Source organism: Aythya fuligula, chromosome 17, assembly GCF_009819795.1.
Source record: "Aythya fuligula isolate bAytFul2 chromosome 17, bAytFul2.pri, whole genome shotgun sequence".
NCBI classification, from domain to species: Eukaryota; Metazoa; Chordata; class Aves; order Anseriformes; family Anatidae; genus Aythya; species Aythya fuligula.
Window position 1 is genome coordinate 2786621 of NC_045575.1, and position 14616 is coordinate 2801236.

At 46.5% G+C, this 14616-nt stretch overlaps 1 protein-coding gene across 1 annotated transcript in view; it reads left to right on the forward strand.

Moving 5' to 3' along the window:
• The first annotated feature begins 13228 nt into the window (after nt 1-13228).
• Nucleotides 13229-14616, forward strand: part of KDM2B (lysine demethylase 2B) — a 74547-nt gene continuing 73159 nt past the window's right edge. Inside the window, exon 1 of the mRNA XM_032199163.1 lies at nt 13229-13303. The gene's annotated coding sequence lies outside the window, so the exon portion shown is untranslated. The remainder of the gene's footprint in view (nt 13304-14616) is intronic.

Consider the following 14616-nt stretch of genomic DNA (forward strand, 5'->3'; position numbering starts at 1 on the left):
CGTCTCCAAAGCTGGGCTTGCAATCCAGGCTACTGACAAAAGGGGTGATTTCAACACATGCTGAGGATTTTAAGCAGGGGGGAAGACTTTCAGTTATTGTGATCCCTGAGCTGAAGAGGTTAAAGTTGTGACCACAGCGGTCACTTCTGTAGGATCAGCAGCATTGTTGTGTGGAATTCACCGTGCACAGCCAGGCATTGTGTCAGTGGGAGCAGTGCAAGTACAGGACTTAGGCTGTTCATGGGGTGGTCTAACAACTCACAAACTTTTTTTTTATTTAACTCACTAAGAGTTTATTAATAGAATTTAAAAAATAAGTATGGTAGTAGCAAAGAACGTGCTATCAGTCATGAATTTTGCTATTAAAATCTGGCGTAGACTGAAGTGGGCCATAATGCTTATGTGGATGGAAGATGTTTGGTTCCCTTCATTTAGTTGCTTTGTTCTCCTCACAAGCTGTGGTGAAAAGCTTTGGAACTTTTAACTTGTATAAGGATCCAAGGAAAGCAGCAAAGCTCTTAATTGTGATAAAAATTTGTGCGAGATTTTCTGGAGATAGAAACTTGTCCCTTCAATTCCTGTGCTGTGCCCCTGCCAGACCATCACGTTGTCAGCCAGGCCAGCATCTAGCTTCTGCTGCTGCTGCCCAGCATGTGCCCTGGTACAGCATCTCTATCCCCTGTGCTGCCCGTTGGCACCGCATCTAACAACACATTTTTTTGGCCTTGCCAATTAAACAGCTCTAAATTGGTGTCCTGTGCTTCTCTTCCTTCACTCCCTACTTGCTGGCCTGGGCTTTGCTCTTTCTTGCAGTGAGCCTCACAAAGCTGAACCGGTAGAAACCTAACCCAGCTGTCCTCCTCCCTCACGGAGATGGGGAGGAACTTCCTATTTTTCTTCTTTTTTCCTCTGGTTTAGCTCCTGTCACTAACTGGTGCCGGGCTAAAACACAATGGGTGCAGCCACCTGCCTCGGTGGGGAGCATCCCCCGAGTGCCTGCAGTGAGCCTTGATCCCCAGACTTCTGGGCAGTAGAATAAACAAGAAGATGGCATTTGATGCTCCCTTCCTATGTTTTTTTTTAATTGTTGTTGTTCTTAGAAATAAAAGTGAAATATTATAACACTGGCCTATGTTTAGCATGTCCGCTGACTTGCCATTTTGGAAGTCAAACTGTCTCTATTTTTAGAGCTGAGCTTCCTGTTTGATCTCCCTTTAAGGTTGTCCTTTGCCTAACACAGTAAACCTCTCTTTATACAGAGAGAAAAATGTCAGCTAAACTGGGATAGTTTTGCTAAAAACAGTCCTGTTTGTGTCCAGATATAAACAGCAGTAAATCCACTTTGAACGAATGTTAGAATAAAAATTAAATCTCTAAAGTGTGGTGTCCTGAGCCCTCACGGGGTGCGCTGGGTAGGAGGACTGAGCTGGGGGCGCAGGGCAGCCACGTGCAGGCCTCTGAGCTGGACCCTTATTTTTTCCCTTTTGTTCTTCTGTGCCCTCTGGTGGATCTCAGCGCTGTGGTACGTGTTTCTTTTAACTTAAATTGTGTTTATGCTGGTTCTGAAACGTGGCGAAGGCCGTTAATAGCTCCATTTGAGCAAGGGCTCCCTGCTCAGCTTCCCATCCCTCCCGAGCTAGTAAAGCTTTCAGATTTCCTAGGGCTCTGTCCCTTATTGTTCAAGTTTGGCTCCTGGTTGTAGACAGCAAAGGGCATCCCTTAATCAATTCTATCACGAAGGGTTAAAATAATTGATGAAACCTACTTCTAGAGTAGCTCTGCCCAATTGATTTTACTTCCCAGCTTGCACCTCTGCAACAGACTCTTCCTGCTTTTGTCTGTGCCTCTTGTCAAAGATGGCACCTAGCTTGTCTCTTGGTTACTGGCTGTGATCCTTTGGGATTCACTTGTGCTTGATGAGTAAGCTGCTTCAGGGGAGGGAGATGTTTCTTCTTTAGGCAGCAAATCCACTCTAGTGAACCCTGGCATCGCCACTTCAACTCTGAGTCACATCAGCTGCAGCAGAGGAACTGCCACCCCTTAATCCCACACCATCCAGACCCTCCACAGCCAAGAAAAACCCTGGAGAGCCAAGGATGGGGCTGGTGATGTGCTGGAGCTTTCCATGGCAGCAGCAAGAGGTGCCCTTTACTAGCTGCAGATCCGTGTGCGTGTGCTGAGGCGAGGAATACAGCCCCTGTGAGGGCAAGAGGCTGCCAGGGTCACTGAGCTGCTGGGACTCCATGGGCAGCATCAGGCTTGGTGTAGTCAGGATATCTGGGAAATGGCTAACAGGGATGGTGCATCATGTAAAATGCGTGCAGACTGTCGGAAAGCCAGCCTGAACTGAGATCTCACAGCCTCTGTGTGCTCCTTTCCCTCGTTCTTCACCTGCCTCCCCTTCTGGATGATATTTAACCTTCTCCTAGGGGTGGGAAATAGAAGAAATAGAAACGTCTGAATATTTTCAGGAGAGAAAAAGCTGGCGGTAAGCCAGAACTGCTGGGAAGTGGGCAGTGAGCATGAGGTTGTTAACCTGTAATTACAGGTCTCAGATTTTGCAAGCGGTGCTCCAGGACTCATTATGCACGGGCTTGTTTGATAGTACTGTGGCTTAAGAGAAAAACATCCCCTCAAATTGCTCTTTAATTTGGAAGTCAAGAGACTTCCAATTCAAACCTTAGCTCTTCTGCTTGTAATTGATAATCGGGCACGTTTAACAAACCTGTTATTGAACTGGGCCCTGTATTTTTAATTCATCAGGTAACTGCTGATTTTTCTTTCAGAAAGTATAATTGAGAGGCTGTACAAGGTCATCTCCAGCAAGGCTGAGATCAAACCTACACTGTACTATGGCAGATCCCAGACTCGCAGCCCTTCAAATACAATTTTTCAGTACCAGTGTGCTTAACCCCTCTGGGCTGTAGCCCCTGCTTTAATCCCCTAGCCATGGAAGCGAGAAATCAGGCAGTGTCTAATTCCGGGACTGTTTAACAGGGCTTTGCTGCAGTTGGTAATTTGTTGAGTAGAAAACAGACTTTCTCCCTAGGTAGTAAAGCTTAAAAAGTTAAAACAAACAAACAAAACCCAACCAACAAACAAAAGCTAGATTTAATGTGCCTTGTTTCAAGCACAATACCGAATGTAAGGATTCTTCTGCTTTTTCAGACATAACAGAACTTTCTCCCCATCCTGCCTCAAGGTGGCAACACTAGGTACAGTCCTGAGCTCAGACCGAGGAATCAGCTCCTGTTGCAGCAGTGTTGCAGCACAGTTTGAGTGACAGGCCAGTGGGGCTCTTCCAGATTTACGCTGTATATATATATATTTTGATTACAAAGCTTTATGGTCTTGAGTTCCTTTCCAGAATCGTTATCACATCTGTCACTGTCATTGCTATCAGTGGCTAAGGATGGTTAATGGAGTGATGAAATCCAAGCTATCATTCTTGCTGAAATACTGTTCCCATGCACACAATAGGCCAGGTGCTGTAACTGTTAATAATTCCCTCTGACGGCATAATGTAGCTCCCCCAATTTTGTTTTAACATTATTTATTTAGAGTTATTTCTTCAGCAATGAAAATTGGTTTGGAGTGATTTTTTTTTGGAAGTGTCGGGAGTTTGTTTGCTGGAATCCTCTCCTGGAACTGAGGTGGGTCTCTCACAGGCTGCCGTTTGCTCACACGTGAATGAACTGCTAGTTAGGATGATGAAATTTCTGGGAGAGGTGAAACCTTCCAGTTGGCCAAAGAGAAGATTGTGGATTAATCTGTGTAAAGCTGAAGGCTCGCCTAAAACTGCTGTTCAACATTCTGGTGCTAATGAGGCTTGTCTGTCTGCCACTCGAGAAGCTGGAAGGATGTCCTGTAGTTCTTGGTTGGAGATCCAAAGTGGGGGCTCCCTCATGCAAGGCATTTACTGCTTTCAACTCCACCACCAATAACTGGAATCGAGAATATTCGGCAATCTGTATGAGGTGTTCAGCAGTTGATAGCATCCAGTTATGCAAGGTAGTTTGCTCTTTATGGATAATTTTTGTACATGAGCAAAAGCATCTTGAGAGGCATATGGATGTTTAGAAAATTGCAGAGTATGATTTGGAGAGCTGTTTGTCTTGCATGCCCCCTACTACCATTTTATATCAGCTCTTCATAGATTTTAATGTACTTCTGCTCGTGCCATCTATGTAAAGGAGGGAACTACTCTCTCCACGTCTCTGAAGCAGACTCACAGGTGACTTGCTCAGTGTCATACTCGGCACGCAGCCCAGTTCCAGGTTAGTTCCCTGCTGACCGTTTGAGCTGCTCAGGACTCGTGGAGGATCTGATGCTGGTCTCTTGTCCTCTAATAGCAGCTGACCTGCAGTTGCTGAGAGTTTACCCATTGAAAGCAAAGCAAAGACAAATGTTCAGGAGTGTTTCTGTCCGTTTGCAGGAAGCCGACGGATAGTGGATGTGATGGATGTGAACACACAGAAAGGTGTTGAAATGAGCATGTCTCAATTTGTGAGGTACTACGAAACACCCGAGGCCCAGCGTGAAAAACTCTACAACGTCATCAGCCTGGAGTTCAGTCACACGAAGCTGGAGAACATCGTCAAGCGCCCCAATGTGGTAAGGGATCCTGTGGGGACAGTGTTTGTTTTCAGCTTCTTCCCAGTCACCAGTTGCTTTGTGAGAAATAAAGTGTGGAGTTGTGGGATGAGCACTTGAGACAAAGTGAGATGAAGCACCTGCAACTCTTGCCCATTCAGGATCGCGCTTTTACCTAATAGAAAGCCGGTCTCCTTGACAGTGGAACTTAAATTACATGAATTAGGTACCTGGTGAGCTCTTAATCATGCAATTTGTACAGATATGCAGTTCTTCTGGAGGTATTTAGGGGGAATTGCAAAATTAAATACCTGTCTGTTGTCTTTGGTGTTCATGTGTAAAGGTAGCCTAATCCAAAATAACAGTAGAACTTTTTTTTTTTTTTTTTTTAAATTCCTAGCTTTATATTTTACATTTATTTGTGTGCATTTTAGAAAGGTGGAGGGCTCTTGTGACTTTATTACCCGATGGAGTCACCGGCAGTGACACCATGATCTTTATTAATAAGATCATTTCATTTATCACTAAAACATGGCCATGTGTGGGTGAGGATGAGAGTGTCAGCTCAGTAGTACACAGTGATGCAGCGGAGGAATTGGCGTTGGAGGTTTCAAAGTGTCTTCTCAGGACACTTGGCAGAGAATTTGGATATCAGTCCTGGTTGTTCAGAGGACAAAGGAACTTCTCAAAGCAGAATGAGTGCTGCTCCTTCCCTTTCAGTCTGCTCCTAGTACTAGACGATCAAGGTGCTGCTGGGTTTGAAACTGTAGCTCTATGATGCTTTTTTTTCAAACACTTTTCTCATTTCTAAATGCTGTTCTAGTTACACCAGCAGGTTTTTTTCACTGGGGACATCTCTTGCCTATGCAAACAGTATAAACACCACACTTGTCCCTGAACAAGTCAAAAATAGATGGCAGCTTTAATCACTGATTTCTGGATGTAATTCTGAAGTAGGCTTTTGTGTTCTGTTACGCACATATCACAACTTGAATATTAAGCACATATTTAGAAGTTTGGGCAGGTTTTTGTTGTCATTCAGACACCAGCAGGCAGTTTGGAGGTGCTCTGGGGAGTTTATGGTGTTGAGCTGATCCTAGTTTTTCCAAGCACATCATGCTCACTGAGCTTTTAGAACATCTGTGTACATTTCCTGAGTGTTCAGGACTGAAAAATGCAGTTAGGTAGCTGTTACCCCGTGGAAATGAATATCTCATGTCTATTTAATATGGCCTGAGTGCACAGTGCTTTGTAAAAGCAGCAATATTTGGATCTTGCATCTCTGTTAGGTATTGAAGTGAGAGATAGAAGAGAGGGTGCTGGGGGCTGTGAGAAGCTCAGTACACCAAGTCAGATACTAACCAAATACTACCTTGGTAGGAGTGGATCCCTTGAATGCTGCAGGGCTCTTTCAGCCCACATACGGCAGAAATACTTGATTCATGTTCCCTATTGTGTAAAGGACTGTGGGCTGCAGTTCAGGATGTGGGAATTACTTCAGAATCTGGGCAGTAACCATCAATTTTGTTTTCACGTACAGCCGTGATATTAATGGAATTGGTACTACTTCCACTGGCAGCACGATCTCCCCTTGCCTCTTCACAAAGTACTGTCTGTTATCAGCAGGACCAGGTGCAGATGGACAAATAGCTGAAAGCCAACTCCAGCCTGCAGGAATTTACCACGCTGGCTGCAGTATCATGAAAATGCTCTGGGGATACAAGCTGTTGGGCTGGCTCTTACAAACAGCATTCTTGTGATACTTTGGGCCTTTTAAAAGACCAAGCAGTCAGGATGCTAAGTCAGGTGCTGCCCATGACTGAATTAGACCTCTCAGTTCTTGCTGCACACAGGCAGAGGACGGCTTTGTGACCAACACCTAGGATAGGACTTGCATCCTTGTTGACCCACACAGGAGATTCATTCGCTCACCTAAAGTTTTGGAGCTGGCTCAGGATGTGCAGCCACGCTGTGGCCAAATGCAGCACTGCACCTGCCTGGCTGGACTTCCCTACTTCACTCGAGTTTCCCGTTTTGAAACCTGCACGTGTGATCCACTTGCATAATCAGAAGGGAGTGTTATGGATACCCAGCACAGGCTCCGTCGTTAAACAGACCAAAGAATGAGTCATGGGCTTGTCCTTGCTGTGGCTGCGATGGACAGAGCGAGCAGTTCGTGCTCTGGCACCCAAAGGAGATTTGTTTCAATGTCCCTGAACAATCTTCAGTTTCCATCTCCTCTTCATCTTGCTGGCAATGTCTTTCTCACTGCTCAGCATTCACTGTTTTCCTTCCTAAAAGTTTGGCTCTTGGACAAGAACTTTGATGAGTTTTATTCCAAGATAGAACAATGAAGGAGATGCGTGGTAGGCGATAATGTAATTATCCAAATCAGAATGTCCAAAACAATGGGGTTAATATTCCTTGAAATGTAAGGCATCAGAGTAATGTAATCTCTTTTCTGTTTATATTTTAATGTTCATAAATGCAGTTTCTAGGATACTGGCTACAAAAATGTGTTTGAAAACAGACAACAGGTGATGCTGAAAGAGGTTATGATGCTCACAGGTGCCCAGAGGCCGGACTTAACACCCAGTTAGATCAGTGGTAAAGCCCTCCTTAACCTAGGCTGCACAGGGCTAGGTTGCAGGGATGAAGTGCTGCTCCCAAACAACTTGGGTCCCAAGGACTCTCACTGCAACAGTGAGGTTCTCACTGTCTGTGAACATGTCAGCTGCTGATCTGCTGCTGTTGCTGTCAGAGTTTTAGCCAACAGGAGTAAATCCTACCATGTGCTCAGTGACTAACACTTGATTTTGGTGACACTTTCAGGTGGACTTAGTTGACTGGGTGGATAATATGTGGCCGCAGCATTTGAAGGAGAGACAGACGGATGCTACCAATGCTATTTCAGAGATGAAATACCCCAAAGTGAAAAAGTAAGTTTTTTTTTAAGTCTTTGCAATACTTTCCTCTTGACCTCCTTGTTTAATTCCTTTTGAACTTAAAAGCTGGTAGGAGAGGAAATAATGATTTATTTATTTTTTTCAGTGAGCAGGAAGGGGGATTGATATGGTTGACCTGCTTGAGCTGTGTAATACTGATAGACTGCTCCAAGCTTTGAAGGAGAACAATTTTGTATTTGAGAACTTTATAATGGATACATCATGTTCTTAAAGCCTGTGGTGAAGTTCTTTAGGAACAGAATATTCTATTTTTTCCTCTGTATTAATGTTAAAAGTTCTCAACACGTTTTAATCTAAATATTTTTAATTGAGAAGCAATCTAAGGTTTTAACACATTTTTAACCAAGTCACTTCAAAAAGTGCCTTTATTTCTTTATTTCTCAGTTTTGAGCAATTGTTCGGAAATGGCAGGCTATCTCTGATCTGAAATAATATTGATGTGAGGGGTGGTCAAACACTGCAACAGGCTTCCTAGTGAGGTGGTTGGTGCCCCATGTCTGTCAGTGTTCAAGAGGCCTTTGGATAATGCCCTTAATAGTATGCTTTAGCTTTTGCTTAGCCCTAAGGTGGCCTGGCAGATGTACAGGATGATCTACAAAGGTCCCTTCCAACTGAACTGTTACGTTTTATTCTCTAAAAGTGCTCCCTAAAGATACCATTTCACAGGATACAGATGTGCCATACAACTCGCACAATATAATTCAAAGTCCTTCCTCTGTGGACTGGGTTCAGATCCTTTCCAGGTTCTAAATTACTAATGGCTGAAAAGTTATTAGCTGAGAGATGTTTCGCAAAATGACCTTGCAGTCCATTTTTAATAGGCGTGGATCTCCCCCCAGCTTTGTCACTGCCATTCACAGGGGTTGTAGGGGAAGTAGGGGTTGCTGCTAATAATGTAATAGCTGTTGACCTGTATGGCCAATGAACAGCATTTAATCCTGGAAGCCCTAAGCTGCCTTCAGTGCTGTTTCTGGTTTAGACGCATTTTCTATTGGCCAGACCTAATGCTGGCAGCATCCCAGGCTCTGTTGTTGAACCGACCTCTCGTGTTTTGCAAACCGCTTAGAACTGTTTCCAAACTGTAATGTCTAAAATAGATTGATACCAACATATACAAAAGAGTGTGCAGTCACAAAGTGATACGCAGCATTTAGTCTCTTACTCTAAAAATACATGTTCTGGAAGGTGCAGGTCTCCATAACAGAAGGGGCTTTGTGGCAAGGACTGGAGGGAAGCCCTGTCCTGCAATGTGCTCAGCACCACTGATTTTGGTGGAAGTCAAAGCTGCTCTATCCTGAAAAAGTACACTGCTTGTTAGGGTAACCAGATAGGGATAGGAGTGCCAAATTTCATGCGTGCATTTAGAAATGTCCTAAGTGACTTGCCTAAGGTCACACGATCAGTCAGTGTCAGAGCAGAAATAGAACCCAGGCAACTTGCTTCCCAAGTGGTTAGTCTACTAAATAACATGCTTTGTTTATAATAAGCTAAAACTAAGAAACAAAATCATGATTTGGGGCTTCAGGATTCCTGGATTGTACAAGGTAAGAAATGAGGAAAACTGTCCCTTTCCTAGTACAGGCATTCTCCAGATGCTGAAAAAAAAATGCAGCAAGTAAACAAAACAAGGCAGAAATGCTTTAAAGGATAAGGTAACAACATGACTAACAGAATTTAGCAGAAAAAGCAGAGTATATTCTTGCAGTTCACTACTTGCATCATGAAATGCCAGATGGTAGGTTTCAAAGAGGGATTTTAGAGAAGTAGCAATTCAACAGATTCTGACATGGAGCTTTTCCCATTTGTGGGGGATGGCCTAGTAGAAAGGAAGGGATGGCTGATAAAGAAGCAGACACATAGCCATTGAGGTTGCTGTCAACTGGCAAAGTGAAGGTGGAGGTTGACAGCTTGATAAACTAGTAGATGTGATAGGTAAAGGGAAGCTAATCAGTGAAAGACTGAGTGCTTGAAATGTGAAAACAGTTTGTTGTGGGTAAAAGGAGTTACTGTGCGTGAGGATTAAAGGCAAGGGTGATGCAGCTGGAGTGAGGGTGTATGAGGATGATGCTAGATGACGATTACTAGCATCATCTAGCAGAAAGGCTAGAGAGATGATTTCCAGCACTGGTGGCACAAAACTCTCATTGGTTTGAAGAAGCATTAAAGATAAAATTAAAAACAAACATTGATAGCCCAGGAACATGAGAGAAGTTGTCCTGGATCGGGACAAAGATGCTTGGTGCTCAGTAACCTCCCTGCTGCTGCACGCTGTCGTAGCTGCTCTGAGAGAAGTGTGAGAACAGTGTGAGCATAAAATGGTGCTGCCCTTCAGTAGACTTCTGAACTTCCACTGTGTGCAGTTCAGGCAGGGCCTTTCTGAGGTGGAAGTGGTTTCTGTGTGCTCAGTTACTCAAGAGATTTCTCTTCCATGAACTTGCCCAGTTTAAATATGAACTCCTCCAGAGATTAGCTTTCTCCATCCCTGGGAATTCAGATTGACCCTTTTCTGTATGGATACCAGTCCCAACTATTGCTGGGAGTACCCAGAGGGCACGAGCCCTTATTAAAGAGATTGTGTTCAATCATGGAGCTAAATGTCAGTGCTGTCACTCGCTTCATGTGACCCATTCTTTTTCTGTGAATCACCGATATTCATATTCTTTAATACGGACTGTTGTTGCTTAGGAATCGCATTGTTTTATTTCATTCTTGTTTTAAGCGTGCTCATAATACCAGGAGTTTGCAGTATGCGATACCCACCATTAACGTGTTCCCTACAAACAAAAAGCACTCCAGCGAGCGCGTTGCGGTTTTGCAGACACAGATGGCATTACCAGACACAAATGTCTGTCTTGGCTCCTGCACGTCGAGTTCCGTGCTGGGAGTGAAGTTAGAGAACGCTCCATCTGCTGCGCTGCTTCAGTTACTAGGAGCACTACAAGCGCTGGAGACCGCCCTGGCTTTCACTTGGACTTGCACCATTAACTTGAAAAATAAATAAATAAAAAATCAGGGTAATAAGGTTATACTTCTATCTGTAAGTAAATGACTACTTTCCTAACGAGAGCCTTAGAGGACTGAATTAAGTGCGGCAAGAGTTTATGTCGAAAATATGTAAAACTTTCAAAGTACTACCTCTTAAGCAATAAGACAACAGGAGAAATCAGGGGGCTGGCCAGCTGAGACTGCAATGTGACAAACTTCAAACTGATAGAAGTTGGCATTGCCCCTGAAAAAAACAGTCCTGTGCCCACATTGTCCCATCCTCATCACTAGAACATGTCATTGTGCAGCTGCAAAGTAAACTGGACTGGGGACTGGTCTGGCTGAAAACTGACTCAGAAATAAAGAAAAATTGGTTAGTTTTCAGGCCATCCTAACCACCACATGGCTGCATAAATGCTTGTGCCAACTGGAGGGCAGTGCAGAAGTGTGAAAAAATCATAGCAGTGGGATCGTGGTCAAAGCCCTTCTGCAGCTTGCGCGAGGTGCAGGACCATGAGAGAGATGTTGGGGAGCAGAGAGCTGCTCAGTGCTGCTGAGATGAGGAAGCCTGTTTGCACAGCAGCTGCAGTCAAATAGCAACTGTGCCAGGACACCACAGCTATAGAAACAGTAACAGGCATTTCTGAAAACTTGATAAAGTTCGCACTGGGGAGCAAATGAGGATGAAACCCTCAGTCCCTGCAGCATGCTTTTTGCCTTCAGAATTCTTCCTATTAAAATACCGAAGCACTGCTGTAATAGGTCTTTTGTATCGCTGTTATCCTTCAATTAAGGATGGGCTATTTTACATGCAACATCCACCTGTTCACAGAAGGGTGCTGCTCTGATACTATATACTCTGTGTTAGCTGTTTCTTCCTCTGCCAGGCTGTTATTCACTCATCCATTCCTTTCTATTCATCTCTTTACTGAGCAGGAATGGATTTAAGCAGATGCTAAAATGCTTTTCAAACTGTGGTCTAGTTGGAAGCTGAGGGTGTGCCTCTGGAGACAGAAATTGCCCTTTGATTTGAGGGAGTTTGCAGGTCCTGCAGCGCAGCCTGGCACTGGTTTAAGCGTTTGTGATACTCACATGCACTTTGTGTGCCATTTTTGAATAGCTTTGGATAGAAAACTGCTCTACAGATGTAATTAAGGACAAGAAAATTGGGCCAGTAAGCACAAGTTCTCAGTCAAACTTTTTAAGCTAGCAAAGTAAATAGAATTTAATGTCTTCAAGTCATTGGATCCTCTTGGAGGATCAAGGAGCAAGTCCAGCTTGGAGGACTTGCAGTGTTACGTGTATAACTGAAATAAATGCTGGCGTTGAGAATTGCTTGTGGTGAAGCTGAAGCCGAGCAGCCATGTCACAAAGATGGAGAAATGAGTTGCATTTGCACAGGCACCAGAAGGCTGCTCCAGCTCCACGTGCTCACAGGGCAGCCAGGCCAGGTCTGCGGCAAAACGGCAGGTTTTGGTTCATCTCCTCGTGCCCGCCGCTGCCTCCTCAGAAATGTAAGCTTCCAATTAAGAGAGGCCTCTCAGATCTTAAAGTTCAAAGGTAACCTTCCCAGCATTAGCTGGACACGAGCTGTAGCGGCGAGGTTTGCAGGCAGCCTGAAATGGTAGCTGGGTGCAGTTCTGCTGTTCCTCTCTGCGGGCTGCTCGTGCCAAAATCTGATGGCTGGAATGTAAATAACTCCTTCCCTGCGAAGTCCCCGCATGCGGCGGGAGGCACGCGGGGATCATGTGCGCTCCGGGGCTTGGTATTTCACCGGGGCTTGGGGTTTTACTGACACCTTGGTTGGGAATGGGGTGAGGGTGGGATGAGGATGGTGCCACCGCTTCACAAAATCTCTGGTGCAGGCTGAGGTGAATGGCAGAAAATCAGCTTGCTCTTATCTGGGGTGTTGTTTTTGTCTGGCTGACTCAGATCGTAACCCCCCTCAGGGCAGGAACCGGCTCTTTTATGTGCTTTTTGAAGTGCCTGGCGCACGCACCCAGCTTAATGATTAGTTACTACTTCATCTTGATAGGTGCTGCTTTGCTCGCACCTCAGGCTGGAGGAGCGGCTCACTGAGGGGGGAACGGGGCTGTGGGGCTTCGCTGGGCCCCGGGGAGAGCGGCCGCAGGTGGGTGCCCGCCATGAGGGGACACCAGGGCCCCCTTCCGTGAGGGGAAGCTGTGGCCGTGAGGTGAGGGGAGCCCGGGGCCATGAGGGGAGGCCGCGGCCATGAGGTGAGGGGAGGCCGGAGCCCTTTGGGCCTTCCCTGCTGAGGGGAGCCCCAGGCTGAGGAGGCCGAGCGGGGGCCCTGTGGGGCTGGGGGCGTTGCAGGCCGGCCAGCAGCGGTGTCTCCCGGGTGACAATGGTTTCTTTTGTCTGGCGGCGTAATTTGTGGCTTTCGGTTACAGGGCCCCTGTGTGGGAGCGCTGCTGCTGCTGCTCGTGGTGGGGGGGGTCAGGCCCGTTAGGAGCGGGGCCTGCTCCTTCTCCCCCGCTTTGGCACTTGCAGCTGGCTCATGGGTGTGCGGTATTCGGTTTCAGGCTTAGGGATTTCAACCAGCCGGCGCTGCTCCTGGGAGGAAGGAAGAGTGAGCTATACTTTTCTCATTGGCCCGAACAAAAAACAGAAGCCTCTGCTGGGGTTTGGGAGTGGTTTATGGGCTGAGCTCAGTGGCAGGGGAGCCCTCGCAATGCCAGAGGGAATAGAGCCGTATGGTGCGCTGTGCCTCTTGCGAGAGACAAGGAGCTCAGCTCAGGGTAATGCTGCCTCCGCGTGTGCTCACGCGTCTCCCCCGAGTTCATGTGCATGTGCCTTGCGCCTTTGCATTTCCCTGCCTGCGCGTGTGCCTGCGCCTGTGCGCGTCCGCATCCCGGCGTGTCTGCTGCTGTCTTTGTTTCTCTGTTTGCTTGCGGGTTCGGAGCTCTGCGTGGCGAGTGCATTGTGGGTTTGCCTGGGAGTGCGGTGGCCGCGCTCGCTCCCGGAGCGCTGCCTCTGCCTTGTTCCTGCGTGCCCAGCTGCTCCCCGTGTTTGCTCAGCGGTTTGTCCTCGCTTGCAGCATCCCCCCTCAGCTCTTTCGGGGGGTCTCTGTGGTTGTTCTTCCCTGCGAACTCGCAGGTTACTCCATGTTCCTTCGCATCGTTTCCCTAACTAACAAATCCTCTCAGGTTTTGGGGGGAAAGCTCCCTTTTCCCTCGCACCATAGATCCTTCCTCCAAAATAACAGGACGTTAACCTGAACGATTCCAGGCTGGTGGAGAGCATAAAACAAACTCTTCAGTGGGGAAGGGAACCTCCCCCTCCACCCCCCAAGAGATTACAAGCAGCTGCATATTTTAAAACCTGAACTGATGCTATGCAGGGAGATAAAAGTGGAGCGTGCAGGGGCTGGATGTGGTGGCCGTTGCGAGGAAAATTAAAGTTGGGGCATCCTTTTGCATCGCCTGTGCTTTCAGGGTGTACATCTGGCAAGCTGCTCTGCCCGAGTGCTGCCTCGGGCTGTGCTCCTCTCACCCATGTTACCTGCTCCGGCCCAGGGCGCTGAAGCTGTGACCTGGAGGCGCTCAGCGGGATGTAGTTTCCAGATTTCTTTCAACATGGATGCTGTGTGATGGCTCTTTTTTTTTTTTTTTTTTTTTTTTTTTTTTCTTTTCTTTCCTTTTTTTTTTTTTTTTTTTTTTCCCTTTTTGGGCGGGCGTGTGTGAGGGGGAAAACCTGAAAAGTTGAGCCGTTCCCCGAATTAGCAGCTGTTAAGCGACGAGAAACCGCTCGCTGAGGTTAGAGCGGAGCGGTGTAAGATTAGCCGTGGCGTGGAGCTGCGCGGGGCCCATGTGACTGCGGTGTACATTGGAAGAGGAAGCTGTAGAGGTCAATGCAAAGGCATTGTGCCAGGCTCTGGCAACGAGGGACGTTGCTGGATGGCGGAAGATCGCTTTTCAGGCTCCCCAGCCCTTCGTTAGCTCCTTGGGGCTGGACAAAAGCAGCCCTGTTCGATGAACAGCAGAAATTAAACGTGGAATGGCTCGTTTGCGGATGGAAAGGAAAACTGTTTGCTTTCCAAATGCTTTGTAGG